At 39.0% G+C, this 20,802-nt stretch overlaps 1 protein-coding gene across 1 annotated transcript in view; it reads left to right on the top strand.

Moving 5' to 3' along the window:
- Positions 1-472: 472 nt before the first annotated feature.
- Positions 473-20,802, top strand: part of Lnx2 (ligand of numb-protein X 2) — a 78,975-nt gene continuing 58,645 nt past the window's right edge. Inside the window, exon 1 of the mRNA XM_013027259.1 lies at positions 473-649. The gene's annotated coding sequence lies outside the window, so the exon portion shown is untranslated. The remainder of the gene's footprint in view (positions 650-20,802) is intronic.

Raw genomic sequence — 20,802 nt, 5'->3', positions numbered from 1 at the left:
CCAGCCCGTCCCTGTCCTACTCCAGCTGTCATCTCTCCCAACACACCTACATTTCTGCTTTCCTACGCCACCTGTTCTCCCCTACTCTACCCCCAGGCTCCTGTAGCTGTCTCCCCCCCCCCACCTCACACACACAACCCCCTTCATCCCTCTCCACACAGCTGTTCCACCCTCCCCGCGGCGGTCGCGGCTGTGCGTAGACACTTCTGGAGCTTCTTCAGCTAAAGGAAATCAGGCGAGCGGCGGGGACAGCCCAGAGCGGTGGGGGAGGGCAGGGGCGAGGGGCGGAGTCGGCTCACTCTAACTCGGGAGTGACGGCCCGCCCCCTGAGCGCTCAGATAGGCGAAGCCGCCTCTGTCCCGCCCTACGTCGCTGTCTATTGGTCCAGGTGCGTGTCGGGTTGGGCCCCTTGGCTCCGGCGCTCGCCCCCGGGAAGGCAGCAGGGGCGGTTGAGAAGTGAAGTCTTGGCCAGAGTTTGCTTCTTGCCAGGAAATCCGCGGCGGCGGCGGCGGCGGCGGCGGCGAGTCCCGGCAGAGCGGAGCCTCCGGGCTGGCTCTGGGCTCTCCCTCCGCGAGTCCCGGAGAGCGGGAGCCGGCCCTGGGCTGCGGTACGGTGCGCGGTGTGCGCCCCGGGCAGCCGCGGTTTCCCGGTGAGTAACTTTGCCCGTCCGCTCCGCGCTGCCCTCTCGCCGGCTGCGGGCAGCCGCCTCAGGTGCGGGCGGCGGCGGGGTGTGGGGCAGCGCCGCGCCCCAGGAGGCGGCCGGAGCGGCGCCGCTGCCCGCCTGGAGCCGCCGACCTCCCCGGTTCGCCTGGTTCTCCCGGGCCGCTGCGGGGGGCCGCGTGGACCGGGTGCCAGGCTGGAAGCGGCGCTACCATGCGCCCTGTGCCCGCCGCCGCCGGTCGGCGCGTGGAGGGCGGACGGGGTGGGGTGGGGTGGGGTGGGTGGGCGGCCTGGCTGTTAGTATTAGTGGTTCCGGCCGCTGGTTGCAGATCTTGGCGTCGTTCGATTTTCAGGGAAGAGGAGCGGTGGGATGAGTGTCTTTAACATTTCTTTTTGCATATATGTGTGTGTATTTAGGAATGAGTGGCGCTAGGTGCCTTCGCCTTGGATTTTGTTCTCTTTGGAAGGGATGGGGAGACAGTCTGATCGTCCCAGACTGTTGCCTGAAAATTCTTTTTCCTAGGCTGAAAGAGAGTGGGAGAGAGATTGACATCTTCCCAAGAGTAAATTTCAACATGTAGAGCTTGATTTGGAAGCGTTTGCACACAAAGCACCACTCGGGAAATTCATCACTGCTTTTCAAAGCTTTGTGCCACGCGTTTTAGATAAGGATTTGAGTGTGGGTGATACGTAAGATTTTTTGTGTGTGTGTGCTTCAGCTTACATTTAATATTATGGATCTAGACATTTGTTTTCTGCTAGGCTCCAAAGTACATCTGGGCATGGGCATGACTTTAAAAAACAAAACAAAACCAACACAGGACTTGAGAAATGAAACCAAGTGGAGCCCCTGGTAAGTGCAGTTGGAGGCAAACAGTTGTGAGCTCTAGCTTATTGGAACTGCCTTCGCTTTAAAAATTTCACATTCTTGTAGCAGCAGTTCTTACTTGGAAATTGGCCTTCTTCCCAGGACAGATTTTGATTTTTCTCTTGTGTGTACTGTGACACAGCACTGATGAAGTTGGATCTGAGAAGATCAATTTAATTCTTTTTACTTTGATAGATTTGATTCCCCTCTCCCCTACACATTTAGAGAAAGGATTTTGGCAGGTAAAGAAGGAAGTGAGGAAGTGGGGATCTAGTGTCCTGTTTGGCTTGTCAAAGCTTTGGTGCGCCAGGAATAACATTTTTTGCCTTTTTAGCCTGCCCCAAGTCCCACATGTGAGTTTTCCCACAGGAGTAAAATGCAGGCCACACTAGAACCACAGTAGAATGACATTACTTGCATGCCAACCAGCTTCTGTATTAACATTCTTATTCTGTATCTAGTTCTTCTTACCAAATTTATAATGGCTTCATTAACTGTTTAGCCACTCATAAAGTGCCTCCTGCGTGCCAGGGTCACTTTTTGCCCCTAGTTGCTCAGAGTCCCTTACGAAAGCTGATTCTACTAATTACCTTTAAAAGTAGTTTGTGTTCAAAGTGCTGTAGGAACATGAAAGATTGTTTTTCTGCCTGGGCTTTGTTAGAGAATGTCTCACATAGGCACTCTTCAGATTGATGTGGAATTTTGCCAGGTACATTCTATATGCATAGGTCTTTAGGGTACTGCCAGATCTACATCTGGCTTGTCTGGCACTCAGGGTCTGGGCTGAAATAGTCAGGGACTACTGATACCCAAATGAGAGCACATGGCACTCTGCCTTGCCTTCGGTAGGTGTTCAGATATTTATTGAACTGACTAGAGGAAAAAAAATGAAGTATTTTGAATAGACATTTGGACTTGAGCCAGTCAAGTGACACAGAGCTGCCAATTTTAAGCAGGAGAATGTCACGATAACATCTACATTCCAGAAAGGTATCTCCAGCAGTCTGGAAGATGGTGGGGTTCCAGAAGGGAGATAGGGAGACAAAGTTGATGGCTGTCACAGGTAGGGGGAAGTGCTTAAGGATCTCTTATTTAGGTTATCTGGCTTTGAACAGTCTTTGTCCTCTTTTCTCTTTAGGTTTTTTCATCTCATAAGGTTTGGAGACTTGAAGAAAGTGTATAAATTATTTAGAATAATGCCTGATATATAGTAAAGACTTAGTGCTGTCCTGTGTGAAGGCATTGGGAAGAGAGATGATGAGGCATTTAGGAGGTTATGATTGGGAAGCTAAACTAGTAAGTGACTAGAAAGGATTAATGAGAGGGATGTTGGGGCATAGCACATGCAGCGTGTATACCAGTTAAGTTGGCTGTGGAGTCAGAATGGGTTAAATTTTAATTCTTTCATTTACCCTTAGAATGACTATGACCACGAGATTGTTGAATCCCTAATATTTAGGAAATAGTCATAATACTTGTTTAGTAGGGTTTAAGGATCAGGTGAAATTACGCATGTAATGCCTTTGGCACAGTACTTGGTGTGTCACAAGTGCTCAATAAATATTAGTTGTTCCTTTCATGGTGATGATATTAGTGACTTAGTGGAATGTTGGAGGCTGTCAGGAATAGTTAAAAATAATTGTCATTAGAGACAGAGAAAGGAAAATAAGTTCAATTTGGGACCAAACCAGTGGAGTGCTGCATGAATAGTTGAGATGTCTGTGATGCAGTTGTTGAATGGATTTAGGAGTTAGGAAACAATGGACTCTGAAAAAGAGTTTATGTAAAGTCTTTGTACAGAGAGGTGTTGTAAACTCTATGGAAAAATTGGGGGAAGGGGAGGAAAACTATTGAGAAAAGGAAAGGTGGTAACTAGATTGGCTTCTCCCACTCTTCTTCTTGCTTCCTACCCCTGCTCCCTAGTCTAAAAATATTTTGTTATGTAAAACCATTTAACTTTCCCCCTTGTTTCTAAAGCTACCTTTCTATATCCAAACCCAGCAAAGTTTCTAGAAATGAGACTTTCCGGAAGTATCATTTCACAGGTTAACTTTATTTAGGAAGCAGTGCAAGCTGGAAAAAAAAAATATGTGTACCTCTTATGTGTAGAATTGTAGTTGTAGACAATCTGCACGCACAGGGATCCTCTTAGAGGACCTGGGAGCTTTGTGAAACAGATTTCCTTTAGCTTTCCTATCATATGTTTGTTTTTCTCAGAAAAGTAGAAAGCAGTTTTAAAAAAAATCTGTTACATAAGTTTGGGTTGGTTGGGTTGGGGGGGGGAACAGGCAACAAGATTAATGAGAACTTATTTAGAAGGAGTTTTAGAAAAGCATATGCCCATGATATATTATGTACATCAATTATAAATTTCCCTGCTTCTGATAGATATTACAATAATATATTGTCCTGTTTTTGTGATTGTGTGTGTATTGTTGGGAGTAGAACTCTGGAACCCAGAGCTTTGGTTCCTGTTCATCAGGTGCTATATTACCAAGCTAAATCCCCATCCCAGTTAGTTATTTCAAAGAAGCAAATGTCATATTTTCTGTTTTTTAGAATATATGCTTCTCAGAGCATAGATCCTATCTGTTTTGCTCATTGCAGAACTGCCAGGAACTTAGAGAAATAAATATTAATGTACACATAAATGAATGGCTTAGATCCATTGGCTTTAATCTGTTTTGGCCCTATATGGGCCAACTCTTTAGAATAATCATTGGATAGAGAGGAAAAAAAGAGAATTGACCCAGTGAGGAAGCTTAAAGTACTTTGTACTTACAAGAAGATACAGGACCTATAACAGAATTGTTGGCTATCATGATTCAACAGTTTCAGTGCCAGATGCTATAATTATTTGCATAATTCCATCCCTCCTCTTTTTCACATTTTACTGCCATAGTTGGGGGTGTAGTAAGGAGAAACAGACTTATATAGGGATATAACTTTGTTCATAGGTAAACTGACAACAGCCGCACTATAAATGTGTCCTCTCTGGATTATTAGAATTCCGGGGCAGAGTCTCTGAAGTCTTGATAAGGATAACTGGAAAGCTGAGATGTGAGAAGATAGGATTTAAGCACAGTTTAACCTCTGTTTTTCTAGTCTGCAGCTGGTGGACTGTTACTCTGGTAGGCCTTCAGTGCAGACATCATAGGATGGAAAATTTGCTTTTTCTCAAAATTGGAATACACAGGAAGCCAGGAGCTGGTGACTTGTACCAGTATTCCTAAACTACCAAGGAGACTGAGATCTGAGGATCGCAGTTCAAAGCCAACTTAGGCAGGAAAGTCTGTTAGACTCTTATCTCCCCAAAAAGACAGAATTGGAGCTGTGGCTCAAGTGGTAGAGTGCCATTCTTGAATGAAAAAGCTAAGGTGCCCAGTACTGGCACCAAAAGATAAAAATAACAAAGAATGCATAGGAGAAAGAAGAATAAAGGCAGAGCATGTTTGCAAGTAACATTAGCAAACAATAAGTGTATATTTCCCCCCAAAGCATATTAATTTGATGTGTAAGGTAAAGGAATTTTTAATTTCTTTAATTCAAAGAATAATCTTAGAATTCTTTTATTATAATTGTGGCGTGAACTCCTCAGGGTTTCATGCCTGCTGGGCATGAGTTATTCTCCCAGGCCTTAGAATTCTTTTAAATAACAAAGTGCCCAAATGTTGACCATTGTAAAGCAATGTTTATAACCAAGTTTGTTTTGAGGACCTACAATTTATGTAAAATTATAGTTTGCTGTAGTATTTCAAAGGCTCTATTAGGTATTGTTTTATGAATCAAAGACTGAGAAACATTCCTCTTCCTACCAAATCAGGAATTTAAATCTCAGAATTAATTCTTTATCACAATTCTAATTATTAAACAAAATAAATTAGAGCTTTTCACCTAACTCTTCTTTAAATATCATGACTAATGGTTACTTTTCTATAATTTTATGAGTTTGAACTTTGATTTTAAATTTAGTTACATTTACCAAATTCCTAAACATGTATCATATGATCCACAATGAGCTGTGTGGAACACAAAAGATAGTTTCTGCCCTTAGAGAATTTAAAAGACATTCAGTGGAAAAGTAATCATTCAAAGCTGGGTGACTAATAACCTTGATTGCTAATTCTTTAGCCCCTCCACTTCAGTGATCTTCAATTCCAGTGTATTTATTTGGAAACTTTTTGTTTTCCCCAAATCTTCCACATTAGAAATTTACATATCCTTAAACTTCTATGTCCTGTTCCCTGACCAGTCTTCCAGCTCTCTCATGTACACACTCATAGCACAGTGCCCTCCTTCTCAGAGACTGATTGCCATCTTCCTTTCCCTGTTGCATTAATATCTATTATTTGGCTTAAGATCATTAACTATCTGATTTGAAGCCTCTGGAATATACCTTTGCTTCTTTGGTAGGTAACACCTCTGTTAGATGATCCCTTATTCTGCCCCTGTATTACTTTGGTAAAACTAATCCTGCGTCTTCCCCTGAATTCCCTTTTTTTTTTCAATTTTCTTTCTCTTTTTTCATTTTTCTTTTCTTTCTCCCTCCCTCCCTCCCCCTCCCTTCCCCCCTCCCTTCCCCCCTCCCTCCCTCCCTCCCTTCCTTCCTTCCTTCCTTCCTTCCTTCTTTCCTTCCTTTCCTCCATCCCTCCCTCCCTTTCCCCCCTCCCACTCTATTCCCCTCTTTGGTGCAAGGCCTAGGCTTCAGCTTAGGGCCTGGGCACTATCCTTGAGCCTTTTGCTAAAGGCTAGTTAGTGCTCTACCACTTGAACCACAGTTCTACTTTGAGCTGCTTTCTGTGTGATTAATTGGAGTATCATGAGCTTTCATCCTGGGATTAGATTACTTTGAACACGAATGCTCAAATCTCAGCCTCCAGAGTAGCTAGGATTACAACACAAGCCATCAGCACCTGGTTTCTTTTTCCAATTTTCAAGGTTTAAGTGAAGGAAATCCTATCACAATAATAGAAACAAACATATTTTACGTTGCTTCATTTTTTTCCTTTTATGGTAAAAACCACAAGATTTACGATTTAACCATTTGCAAGTATAGAGTTCTCAGTAGCCTTGTTGTAAAACAGATTCCCAAAACTTTATCATCTTGAAATGTGGACTATCCCAATATACAATTTGTTCTCTTCCTGCGGTTCTTGTTAACCACCCTTTGCTTTCTGTTTCTATGAATTTGACAGCTTTAGCTAACTTACAAAAAAGAGAATGATACAGTACTTGTCTGTTTAGGAAGGGGCAATACTGGGGCTTGAACTCAGGTCCAGGGTGTTGTCCCTGAGCTTTTGTGTTCACAGCTAGCTCTCTCATTTGAGTCACAACTCCACTTCCAGCCTTTTGGTGGCTATTTGGAGATAAGAGTCTCATAGATTTTTCTGCCCAGGCTGGCTTCAATATGTGATCCTTATATATCAGACTCCTGATGAGCTAGGATTGTAGACATGAGCTACTGGTTCCTGGCATATTTGTCTTTGTTGTTATGACTGACTTGTTTTACTTAGCATAGTGACCACATGGTTTATCCAAGTTGTAGCTAGTGACAGGATTTCCTTCCTTTTATGGTGTAAAAATCCCTTTGTATGTACTACATACTACATTTTGTTTAGCCATTTATCTGTCAATAGACATTTAGGCAGCTTTCATGTAGCTTCTGTGAATAAGGCTGCTATGAACTTGAGCATGCAGATACCTCATTTGGGATATATATATATATATGTATATATACACACATAAACATATATATCCCATGTGAATATAATATCCAGAACTGCTGGATCATATATCAGTTCTATTTTTAAAATTTCTATGAAACTTCTATACTGTTTCCATTTTACAATCCCATGAACAGTGCACAAATACTTCAGCTTCTTTAAAACTTTACCAACACTTACTATTTTCTGGTTTTGGGATTTTAACCATTTTAATGGCTAATGAAGTATCTGATTATGGTTTTGTATTAAAAGTGCCTTTTCTAGTCCTTAACCTATTTTTAAAATACATTTATTTGTTCTTGAATTTTTGGAGTTCATTATGTATTCTGGATAGTAAACATATTTGATTTGCAAATACTTTCTTACACTCCTAAGTTGCCTTTTATTGTTGACTGTGTCCTTGGATATGTAGAAAGTTTTTACTATGGAGTCTCATTTGTGTTTTTTTTTTTTTTTCTTTTTGTCTGTCATGGGGCATGAACTCTGGGTTTGGGTACTTTCCCTGTGCTCTTCAGCTCAACGTGTGCGTTCTACTTCTTGAGCCACAGTGCCACTTCCGGTTTTTTAGTAGTATATTGAAGATAAGAGTCTCACGCTTGCTATTGTTTTTAATGTACTTATAATGCACTAGGTGATTCTTTCGTTTCTTTTGTATGTTCCCCCATAGTATAACCTCTGTTTCCACTGTATTTGATTCCAGGGTTCTGCATCTTGTATATACATTTTGGTAGCTGGGGAGGGGAAGGGATATAACGTAAAGCTTAAATGGGGATGCAGGTTGACCCATTGTGCCAATGAGATGTACAGGACACTATGTTGAAAATGAACTTTACAATGTTGGGCGGGGGGACTCTGGGGAGTGGGGGGTGTGGGGGGAAGGAGTTAGGGAAGTGGGGAGGGAAGGGATGGGAGGAGGTAACAATGCTTGATAGGAAATGTACTCATTACCCTACTCATGTAACTGTAGCAGTATTTTTACAATTTAAAAAAAAAGGAGTCTCACAGACTTTTCTTACTGAGCTGGCTTTGAACCATGATCCTCAGATCTCAGCCTCCTGAGTAGCTAGTATTATAGGCGTGAGCGCCATCAGCGCCTAGCTATTTTTAGTCAATTTGGGGGAGGGGTTATATGAAATAAGTAAAGGTCCAAACAAATACTTTAAATATGGTTCTAAGATTTTTCGTACCGAGGGAAAGTTCTGAATTTATAGTTTTTTGGGGAAGTGGCTTAATGTTTGTGACTGGACTAGACCAAACTAATGGTACTTCATTATATTTTCTACTCTGGTTTTTTTTATCTTATTGTGAGACATTAGTGTGGAAATAGTCAATAGTGTAGGTTTAGCAGAATCTAAAACAAAATCAGTGAGGAAAAGTCAGGTAGCATAGGGCATGTGATTGGGTCCTGTTTCTAAGAACATAATGCCTTTAGTCAATATTCATTTATTTGTGTATTTATTTTGGGTCTGGTCGTGGGGCCTGAACTCTGGGCCTGGGTGCTATCCCTCAGCTCTTCAGCTCAAGACTAGCGCTCTACCACTTGAGCCACAGTGCCACTTCTGGCTTTTTTTCTTTTTGTTTATGTGGTGCTGGGAAATCGAATCCAGGGCCTCATGCATGCAAGGCAAGCGCTCTACCAGTGAGCCACCTTCCCAGCTCCCCTTTGGTCAATATTTATAGTGTTTGCCTTTTATGACTATCTGTGAGTGCTACATAATAGATTTCAAAAGTATCTCTGGCAATTAATTCACATATGAAATATTTATTAACTCCATTAATTTCTCTAATTTTAGGCTTTGTGCTTTTATTATAAATGAGGTACATTAATTGATACTTAAATAGTATCAATTTTGTTACAAATAGACAAGATTATTCTGAGATTCTTCGCCTGTTCTTTTTCCAGGAATATACATTATATTAACATGTTGGAATGACTTTCTATCTGTGAAGGAATATAAAAATATTAAGAATCCTTTCAGGGGTCTGGGAAGGTGGCTCAGTGGTAGAGCGCTTGCCTTGCATGCCTGAGGCCCTGGATTCGATTTCCCAGCACCACATAAACAAAAAGAAAAAAAGCCAGAAGTGGCACTGTGGCTCAAGTGGTAGAGCGCTAGTCTTGAGCTGAAGAGCTGAGGGATAGCACCCAGGCCCAGAGTTCAAGCCCCACGACTGGACCAAAAAAAAAAAAAAAGAATCCTTTCAGGATTTATTCTATTAATTTGAATTTTTGCAAAAGATTTAATGGATCTATTTTACTGAATACCCAATAATGGTACTGTGGTTTTGATGTGGTTTGAATGTACCATTGAAGAGCTCATAGATTGGGAGATTGGTCTCTAATGTAGTAGAAACAAGAGATGGGTGGACCTTTATGAGGTAAGGCCTAATGGGAAATCTTTAGGTCAGTTGGAGAGGGATTGTTGGTCTCCTAGATTGAGTTCTGAAGACAGCAAATTATAGTATCTTCAACTTCCTGTTTCAAGATACATCTTACCCTCTTTGGTGTACTGCCATTCTCCATGATACTCATGAATTTCCGGAACTCTTAACTCCTTTCTCTATAAAAGTAGCTTACCATGGGTATTTCATTACAGCAGTGAAAAGCAGCTAATGCAAATGGCAAAATGGAATACTCTTAAACATCACAGTCAACTTTCAAGTTCTTTTAACTGCTTATTAGATTAACTTTTTTTCCTTATAAAACACTTATTTTAAAGTTCTTCATTTTGGTTTTAGTCTTCTAAATATGACAGCGTGTCAAGGTTTCCTTTTCTATAGTTTGGGATTGCCTGTAGTATAAATCACATTTTGTGCTGCAAGAAAGTAAAATAGTCTACTAGGCAGCTCTTAAATTGTTTATTCATAATACAGCATGATAGAAGCATAGATGTATGGTAAGGTAAGATGAAAGTTTATTATTATAAACTATAGATAAAGGATAATTGTTCATGAAAACAAGTTTTACAGGTGTGCAAATCCCAATAGTTAAATCTATGATTATATTTTTTCTTCCACCATTGAATATTTTTGAAGTCCTGTAATGCACCATGCTCTAGTAAGCAATGAGTAAAATAAGTGGGAGTCCTGTTATTGAAATTACATATTGGGGAAAGGAGCATGTGTTATTATAAAAAAAAACAGAAAGCAAATTCATGAAATAGGCAATGACAAATGTTAGGAAGAAAATAACAAGATATGGTTAGATCTGAATAGGCTAGATACGTTACACTAAGTGACTGAAACATATAGCTGGTCTCCAAACTTCCTTTAGCTTATTGGTTTGCTTTTTTGCCAGGAAATTTTTTTTTCAGTACCAACAAAGAAGTGCTAGGGATCGAACCAAAGCCTTGCACATGCTAGGCTAGTATTCTAACCACTGAGCATAGCCCCCAGCCCCAACAATGCCATCTTTCCCTTGTCTACCTTCTTGGAGTTTTCCTACTCAGTGAATTAAATAAGAACTAAATCGGAAGGAATTAAGAGGGAAAGCAAGTCATCTGGGAAAATCATTTTTCACATAGTTTGGCTTTTCATGAAACTGAGCATATGTGTAGTCTATACAAACTTGAGTTTTCATCTGTCAGTATCTCAACAGTACTTTACATTCCTGTGTTCTGGAGTAAGAACAAATTAAATCTTTCTAGTTAATAGAGAATAATTTTGTGCTGCAAGAAAGTAAAATAGTCTACTAGGCAGCTCTTAAATTGTTTATTCATAATACAGCATGATAGAAGCATAGATGTATGCAATCCTTGTGGAATTTGCAGTTTGTTCTGATGTTTCTCACATCTTAAAAAACTCATCTATGTCACCACATGAAAAACCTAATTTGTAACTTAGCTTATTAGACTATCTTTACAATTGATGTGTACGACTCGTGCCCTGCTTTCTTTGGTACATAAGAATTTGGAATGAGCCCCATGACTCATCAGCTGACGTAGTGGTACATTTTTAGAAACAAAGAATGTGATAGTAGATTTCCCTTAAGCAGCAATGACAGAAGTAAATTTAAGAAAACACAAATTTGTCTATATCTGTACTGGTGTGATTATAGTTGTTTACTGAATGACTTAGAAATGTGTCATCTCAATGATTTTGAATAAAATTGGTATAAACGTTGTGTGCCTTACAAAAATGTTCTTAAATGTGGTAATAGCTGCATTTCTCCCATTTTTTGAGTATGAAGTAACTTTGCGGATAACTCTGATACTTGATATTTAGGAGTGTGGTTTATCCATCTTTAAAACACAGATGGAGCAATAAAGAAAAACTGATCTTGGATATACTATGTTTTTACTGCCCCATAAAATTGTTTTTACTTTTTATTCAGGCATCTTGTTTGCTTTGTTTTGCTTTTTCTTTTCTCTCCCCTTCCTTCCTTCCTTCCTTCCTTCCTTCCTTCCTTCCTTCCCTCCCTCCCTCCCTCCCCTTCTCTTTCTCCTTCTCTTTCTTTCTTTCCTTCTCCCTTTCTCTTTCTCTTCCTCTTTCTCTTTCTCTTTTTTCTTCTTGTACTAGTACTTTGCTTGAATCTCAGGGTCTGGGCACTGTTGTTTAGCTCTTTTCTACTCAAGGCTGGCAGTCTAGCACTTAACACTTGAACTACAGCTCCACTTCTGACTTTTTAGTGGTTAATTGAAGGTAAGTGTCTCACAGACTTATCTTCCTTTTAGCTTCTAACTGGGATTCTCAGTTCTCTGAGGATTACAGGTGTGAGCTACCTTTGCCAGCTGTAATTTCTTTTTTGTCATATATATATGATATATAATATTATATACTATATATATGAACCAAGTTCAGCTGCTTTTCACATTCTACTTTTATTTCCTCTTGAACATACTCCTTTATGCCTACCACAGTATGTTCCCATCCACATAACAGTCAAGCTATGCAAATAAATACTTAAGACCTTCAACCCCACACTCTCCAGCTTTCCATAATTCCTCCAGAGTGACTACTATTAGAAATTTATATATCCTGACAGGCATATTTTGTTTATAAAATATTGTGTCCATCTGTATAGATTTTTTTCCCTTTTGTTGGTCGTGGGGCATGAACTCAGGGCCTGCTCACTATCCCTGAGCTCTTCAGCTAAAGACAAGTGTTATACCACTTGAGCCATAGTGCCTTTCCGTTTTTTTTGGTGGTTATTTGGAGATAAGAGTCTTACGGACTTTCTTGCCAGACCTGGCTTTGGACCATGATCCTCAGATCTCAGCTTCTTGAGTAGCTAGGATTACAGGCGTGAGCCACCATTGCCCCGCCTATCTATAGATTTTTAAAAATACATTTATTTTTAAATTAGCTTCAAAGTAGTTTTAATTTCCTAGTCCTTTTGAAATTTAGCTTGTCTCATTTTAGTTTCCTGATCTCATGTAACCTACTACTTTTTAAAAAAGGTGTTTGTCTCTTGAATTACATAAAAAGGCTTTCTTTGCTGGATACGATTACAGACAAAATGATTGAACTTTTTTAATAAATCAAGATGGAGTTGCTTAATTTTTTATTAGCATACATTAGTTGCACAAAGGAGGTTTCACTGTGACATTTCTATGTATGTACACAATGTACTCATTCTCTTTATCATTCTCTAATGTTTTTTTTGAAATAATGGTTTTTGGAATTTTTTAATTTTTTATATTACATAAGTAATCTAATTAGAACAGTTAGTAGTAGATACTCATAGATGGATTTCAAAGGAAATCTTCATTATCTACAGTAAAATTTATGAGTGAAATCTTTTGGTTGTATTGTGATTTGAACTCAGGATTCTGTGCTTGCTATACAGGCATTATTATACCACCTGAAACATGACTCCACTCCTTTTTACTTTAGCTATTTTTCTGGCTTGTATTTCTACCTTGGCTTAACCTTATAATCCTTATGATCCTACCTACCATGACTATTCCTAATTTCTGAATTCCAAGTATGTATCACAATGCCTGACTTACTTGTTGAGAAGAATTCTCACTAACTTTTTGCCTTGGCTGGCCCCAAACCATGACTATTCCCAATTTCTGAATTCCAAGTAGCTGGGATTTCACTTGTGAACCACAGCATCTCATGAGTAAAATTTATAATGCTCTTTTTAGTGTCAAAGGAGTTCCATGAATCCCTCATTCTCATTAACCTCTGTTTCTTTTGCTTAACCTTACTTCTTGGAATGTGCCTCAACTTACCCAGTAAAGCTTTTGCTTACAGAAATACTTATTTTTCTCATTACTACATATGTACATAGCTCTTGTAGTTATTATGGGTCCAACTATTACCCAGAACATGATATCAAAGACAAAGAGACTCAAGTTGAAAAAACAGTTCATAGATTATTACAGTGGTTCGAGTGTTAGAATACTGCTTGGCAAGTATAAGACCATGAGTCCAAACCCCAGTACAGCCAAAAAAAAACACCCCAAACTTTTATCTTTAGACCAGGAGTATAGCTCAAGTGGTAAAGGATTTGCCTGGCATGCAGGAAGCCTTAGGTTCAACACCCAGCACTGGGCAGAAACAGGCATTTTCCCAGACTCATCTCAAATTGAGATCTACTAAATCTCCACTTTCCAAGTAATTGGCTTACAAGTATGTATTTTTTAATTAAAGGAATTATTTCAGAATATGTGCAGAAAACAGGTTTGCTTTGTGAACTGGTACTCTTAAGATGTAGGCATTAAAACAACAGTTGGATATCTACTCTTGTGGGAAGGGATGCATTAACTAGGCAGTTTCTTCACTGAATTAAATCATATCATTGTAAAGTCATAGTAACATTAGTTGCTTTGTTGCCATTTATGTGGTAGAAAAGCAAAGAGTAGCTATATAGGGACTGACTGCCCACTGACATATTATGAGCAAGTAACATATAACAGAATTCTGGGTTGCTATAGGTACTATTTCTTTGTCATCAGCAGATAGTAAGTTCACTAATTTGGATAGGCACACCCTGAGTTCTATAATGACACTGATTACATAACCATATTCTATTGAAAATAATCATAATATATCAAGGAATGAGTTGCTGTTATTTCTTGGACAATTTGCTACTTGTGTGAACTAATTCGAAATGTTTACTTGTAGCAAAATACATTTGGTTTTATTTTTAAGGGTAGGTTCAAGTCTTGTTCCCCCAGAACTTAATGACATTAGACAGTTAAGTTGGGAATGGTAACAAAGTCTTTCAATGTAAGAATTAACAGGAATTAAATTTTAAAGAGAGCTGACAGTATTCTATTCAACAGATGCTCAGTCATTGATCTAAATTATGGATTGAGTCATAAATTGTTGATGTATTAAGTCCTAAGAGATGAAAAAAAGAAGTTATCTCCACCAGTTTCCCAAGAAACAGTGCTGCTAGATGACAGCATTATTATTTCATGAGCTAATAAATGAAAGTATAGTTTCAATTATGGGGTTTTTGGAAAATGAAAAAAAAAGTTTGTGGAAGTGGTAAAATGGCTGAAAGTGGTAGAGGGATAGTCTTAAGCTCAAAAGCTCAAGGACAGCCTCCAGGCCCTGAGTTCAAGCCCCATGACAGACAAAAAAAAAAGTTTTTGCTGGGTGCTGGTTGCTCACGCCTGTAATCCTAGCTACTCAGGAGGCTGAGATCTGAAGATAAGGTTCAAAGCCAGCCCAGGCAGGAAAGTCCGTGAGACTTATCTCCAATAAACCACTAGAAAACTGGAAGTAGTGCTGTGACTCAAGCAGTAGAGTGCTTGCCTTGAGCTGAATAGCTGAGAGACAGCACCCAGGCCCAGAGTTCAAGCCCCATGACCAACAAAAGAAAAAAAAAAGTTTGTATAAATATTATGTATGAAAATTTGTAACATCACAGCCAAGCACTAGTGGCTTATGCCTATAATCCTAGCTGCTTGGGAGACTGAGAATCATTGCTGTTGGAGACCTGCCCAGACAGAAAAGTTTATTTGACCTCTTTCTCAATCAATAGTTGGGTTCAATGGTGCATGGAGAATTTTGGTTCCAGGCCAGCCCAGGTAGAAAAGTTCACAAGTCATTGCCACAGAAGAAAGCTAAATGCAGTGGCATATACCTAAAGTAAATGAACCCAAGAAGAAAATGAGAACCTGTCCTGAAAATAACTGGCCAAAAACAAGGCTAAAGACATGGCTCATTGGTAGAGCGCCAGACTGGCAAGTAGGTAACAAAAAATTATTCATGACACTATAATTTCTCTTTTTTTTTTTGTGGGGTGTGAAGTTGGTACTTTTCTTGCTAGTCTAGCACTCTACCGTGTGAACCACATCTCTGGTCCTTTTGCTTTTATTTTTCAGAGAGGGCCTCAACTTTTGCCCATTGCTGGCTTCAGGCCATGATACTCCTACCTACACCGACCCTGTTGCTATGATTACATGTGTACCACCATGCCCGGGGTTGTTTTGAGATGGAGTCTCACTATCTTTTTTTGCCTAGGCTGGCCTGAAACTGTGATCCTTCTATCTCCACCTCCTGAGTAACTAGGATTACAAGTATGATCCACTATAACTGGCCCTTATAATTTAAGATTATTTTATATTTCTTTTTTTTTTTTGGTTCCGGTCATGGGGCCTGACCTCTTGGCCTGGGTGCTGTCCCTCAGCTCTTTAGCTCAAGGCTAGCGTTCTACCACTTGAGCCATAGCGCCACTTCCGGCTTTTTTCTTTTTGCTTATGTGGTGCTGAGGAATCGAACCCAGAGCCTCATGCATGCAAGGCAAGCGCTCTACCACTGAGTCACCTTCCCAGCCCCTATTTTATATTTCATATAACTCAGTTATTCTTGTTCATATAATCTTTTTAGGACTTTTGATAATATCAACTGTTGGCAAGATATGGAGCAACCAGAGCTTATACAGTCTTGCTGGGTATACAGAATAGTACAACCACTTTGGGAGAGGTCTACCAATTGCTTCTGAAACTAAGTAGATATCTACCTCTAACTCAGTCTTTTCACTTTGAGGTACATATCAAAGAGAACTGAAAACTTAGGCTCAGAGAGAGTTTTGTTCATAATTGCCAATTGCTAACAATCCAGTTATCCATAAGAAGGAGCAGAATACACTGGATACTGCTGAGCAATGGAAAGGAAGCCTATTGATACATACCACAACATAAGTGAATTTCAAAAGCATGCTGAGTGAAAGAAGACTTACCCCAAAATATACATGTTCTATATTACCATCTAGTTGGTACTATAGAATGGGTGAAACTCATCTACAAAAAAAAAAACAATACCAGAGCAGTGGTTGCCTCTCGAGGTAGAGAGAACTAGAAAGCGCCATAAGTAATGATTATTTTCTACATCCCTTAATAGAGTGATCTGTAGTTATATGCATTTATTAAAAGCCTAGTGAGTGTATGCTTAAGACTGCAGTATTTTTGTACCAGAAGTGAAAATGCAGAACTTCAGTTAATGACTGCATGCTGTAGCATTTAAAGAGAAGTATGCTAACTTGTTTAAATTGAAGTGCAGAAAATGATTTTAAAAATGGGTAGATATTGTGATACAGCAAGTATAATAAAATAGACGTAGTAGACCTGTAAGATATGTTTGCTGTAAAGATAGTGAACTTTGCTGTGTGTTTGAAAACATTCATACAGAGTTGTTAGGAAAATAATAGTGGAGATGTTAATGATCTGTTTGTTCATGAAGGATTTTATAAACTTTGTTTCCCTTTGCTTCTCTGATGTTTATTATGATTTCCTATTTGAACTTGTTCTGTCTGAGAATTTATCTCTCCTGCTAGTTATTTATTTGAGAAGTCTTTAGGACTGTTGTTACAGTTTTTCTCTTCAAATGGACTGTTAGAAATCATATGGGTTTGCTGGGATCATGTTACATGTTGCTTCTATGATGCTAAAGATTTTCTTTAATGATGAGGAACAAGAAGAAAACAATTTCAGGTATCACTGAACATAGACTTTAGAATTGGATGGACCAGGTTTTGAATTCTATTTCGTCACTTTCAGCCTAGTGTTTAACCTCCCTGAACCTCGTTTTCCTCATCTGTAAAAGGGCAGTGGTGACTTTTATGGGATTTGTTGGAATGACTAAATCAAGTAAAGCGTATAAAGCAATTAGTGTGATGACTAGCAATGTGGCAATAGTGGAGAATAGAATTTTGAGGGAATAGTTAAATCATTGGCAATGAATTTTAAACTTCCAGGTTGTTGGAGTAAGAAAGTAATGCAGTAAGGTAATACCAGGTACGTAGATGTTGGCCATATGTGTAACCACTGAATGGACACTTCTAATACAGAGTAACATTAGGGAAATCTATAGATTTATGTCTGAGGACTTGGGATCAAGAAGATACTGTAGATGATGATCATGATACTGTTCGACTTTTAGAGTGTTCAAATAGTAGACACTTTGGGGGTACTTACCAGTCAGAGTCTTGGATTTTCTTTTTTAAGGTATGTCTTTTCTCTACTTGAATCCTTGTATGTCTGGGGAAGTTAAATCAGTGCCTTGTTCTGGAAGTAACCCATTAAATCATCACACATCCCTTGTTACCCTGATTAGTTTCAGAATGGTTATGTGACCCACCCCATCAGAGACAGGAAGATGTGATTCTTAGGCTTTTATTGGCAATATTGTGGAAGCTGAGTGAGGGATATGACTCTGCACCCTAAAACTGCTGTAGACATTCACTGCAAGCAGCCTGAGAATGCAGTTGGGAGAGTCACCATTCAGCCACACCTCTTACTTCAAGCCAGTTTCAGTCAGGTTTTCTGTCTTGCAGCTGAAAGAATTCTGTACATACTTGTTCACCTAGTATAGTATCTTATTAGTATTGCTTAAGACTTCCCTTACTAATTCTAATTATGTTTATTTTTTTCTATAGCACATATACTTTTCATTGTCTAGTGGTTAATCACTAGTTAGATTTTAATGTCTTTGATGAAAATCTATTACCAGTACACATTCTTTGTATCCTCATTGGCATATCTCTGTTGGTGCTGTCTAGAACCCTTCCTGGTTATCAAGCATTTGAAATGTGACCAGTCCCAACTGAGATGTGATGTAAATGTGAAGTACACATTGGATTTCAGAGACCTGGTATGGAAAAAAAAAAGAGTAAGACATTATATAAGTCAATAATAATGGGTTAAATGCATTGATATAATTAGTATTATGTTTCTTTAATAAAATGTAGCTATTGGAAAATTTAAAGATATGCCTTACTTTATCTACCTGTTTGTAACACTGGCTAACTAATGTCTTTGTACTTAACTAATCTCTGAAGGCAAGGACTGATAATCTAACTCACCAAAGTAAAACTCCACAGTGCCTGGCACACAGCATGTAGTCAACAAATATTTGTTGAATGAGTTCCAAATTTTCTATGGCTTACTTTATGTACCTGTTAGGGTGCATGCCATAGACCATGCTAGTTGAGAGGGGAAACAAGATAAAGTGCTTTTTAAAAATAAATTCTGTCTTACTCTTAGATTTCCCTCATCTAGATTGTCTCCCTGGAAACAGCAACCAAAAAAGTGTCAGGATTTTTTTAAGTTGTTTTTTTGTTTTTGTTTTTTTTGGGGGGGGGTTGTGGAGCTTGAACTCTGAGCCTGGATGCTGTCCCTAAGCTCTTCAGCTCAAGGCTAGCACTCTACTGCTTGAGCCATAGCACCACTTCCAGCTTTTTCTGCTTATGTGGTGTTGAGGAATCGAACCTAGGGCCTCATACATGAGAAGCAAGCACTCTCCCACTGAGCCACCTTCCCAGACCAGGATTGTTGTATTGTTTTGGAAATATTTACTGCCATTCTGAACCCAAACCTGCACATTTAAATACTTAGATAGCTAAGTCTTGCATCTTAAATCCAGTGTCAGGCTTCTTGTTTAGCATGTGTGAGATCCTAGGTTCAATTTCCAGTACTGCAAAAATTTTAAATTTCAAAAAAATAACTCTTTTTGAAAAAAGGAATGGAGGGCTGGGAAGGTGGATCAGTGGTAGAGTGCTTGCCTTGCATGCATGAGGCCCCTGGGTTCAATTCCTCAGCACCACATAAGCAAAAAGAAAAAAAGCCAGAAGTGGCGCTGTGGCTCAAGTGGTAGAGCACTAGCCTTGAGCTGAAGAGCTGAGGGACAGCGCTCAGGCCCAGAGTTCAGGCCCCACAACTGGACCAAAAAAAAAAGGAATAGAAACATTTGATGTATGCTATAACATGGATGAACCTTGAAAGCTATGTTAAATATCTGGGAGTAGTGACCTATACCTGAGGAAGATTGCAAGCCTAGGCCACATAGTAAGGCCTGTCATAAATGGTTAAATATGCATTTTGCTGGAACTCTTGAAGTCCTTTACATTAAAATAGTTTGCTGAAAAGAAAGTAATATAGTTACTGAAGATGATACCCTCCTGATTTGTTATATGTTGTACAATCTCTTCATTCTTTCCTAATGAATTCTTTACAGATTGTTAATTGGCCTTTTCTTGGCTAGAACATAATTTTATTTTCTTTAACTTAAGTGAACTGAAGTTTAGATTGCATTGAGGATGTGAGTAGGTAGGGGTAGAGGCAGTTAGATTCAGTTATTTCCACATATAAACCAAAACCAGGTGGAATTCCAGATCTTGAGAAATTATGTTACATGGTAATAGTGGGTGCTTAGATGAGGGCATGGTTCCAGTGAAGAAGCATAAAGCCTTCTTTTGATATCTGAGTCTGTAAGACATAAAGGAAGGAAAGCCTTAAACCTGGCTAAAACATTTCTGTGCAGACCTTTATAAGCAGCTTGCATTCAGATCCTTATAAATATTTTGTGCCCCTTGGCAAATATAAGTTTTCCAAGAAGCTTTTGGAAAGATTGATTGACAGCTCAAAATTTGAGCTGTTTCTTAGTTTTATGCTCCTTCAAAATGATTTTCATAGCTGAACACAGAAGCATACTTATTTGAATTTTGTGGTTATCAAGAGATGTCAATTTCAGAGGCTTCATTTTATCACAGCAAAAATCAAAAAGAAAAAATACAAAATTACATGAAATTCCTGTGAGAGTGTAAGTCCATCTAAGTATTTGGGCTCTTACATAAATAACAATGTAGATTTTTCTTCTAGAAATTAGTCTCCTGATGTTAACAGAAATTTCCGTCAGTTACCTAATGTTACTTATTTTCAGTTTCCTTATCTGAAAAATGAAGAGGAAGGTAGGAATGATACCTAACTCAGAGTTATCATGAGGATTACATCTATTAATACCCACATATCACATTAATACCATGGCTTACACATAGTTACACATAGTGAGTGCTTAGTAAATGTTCCCTATTAAAATTATTTCACTAGATCTATTCCTTTTAGATGTAAGTATAAGGAAATCTTATGTCTCAACAGATTGCAGTTTATGCACTGATTTGGAGCTATCAGAAATTCTTATATATGACTGAAACTCTGAATTAAAGGAATATAGGGAATATTATGGGAATTATGAGGAAATTTTTTTGTTTGTACAAAACCCCCACTGATAGCTATCTTGTCTTAAGAAGTAGATATAACCACATCCTTTCTTGACCATCTCTCCTCTTCTGTCTGTACAGCAGTCCCTCTCTCAGAC

Source organism: Dipodomys ordii, unplaced genomic scaffold (assembly GCF_000151885.1).
Source record: "Dipodomys ordii isolate 6190 unplaced genomic scaffold, Dord_2.0 Scaffold102, whole genome shotgun sequence".
Lineage (NCBI taxonomy): Eukaryota > Metazoa > Chordata > Mammalia > Rodentia > Heteromyidae > Dipodomys > Dipodomys ordii.
The sequence above is the reverse complement of the archived record's forward strand: the minus strand, read 5'-3'. Positions and strand labels throughout refer to the sequence as shown.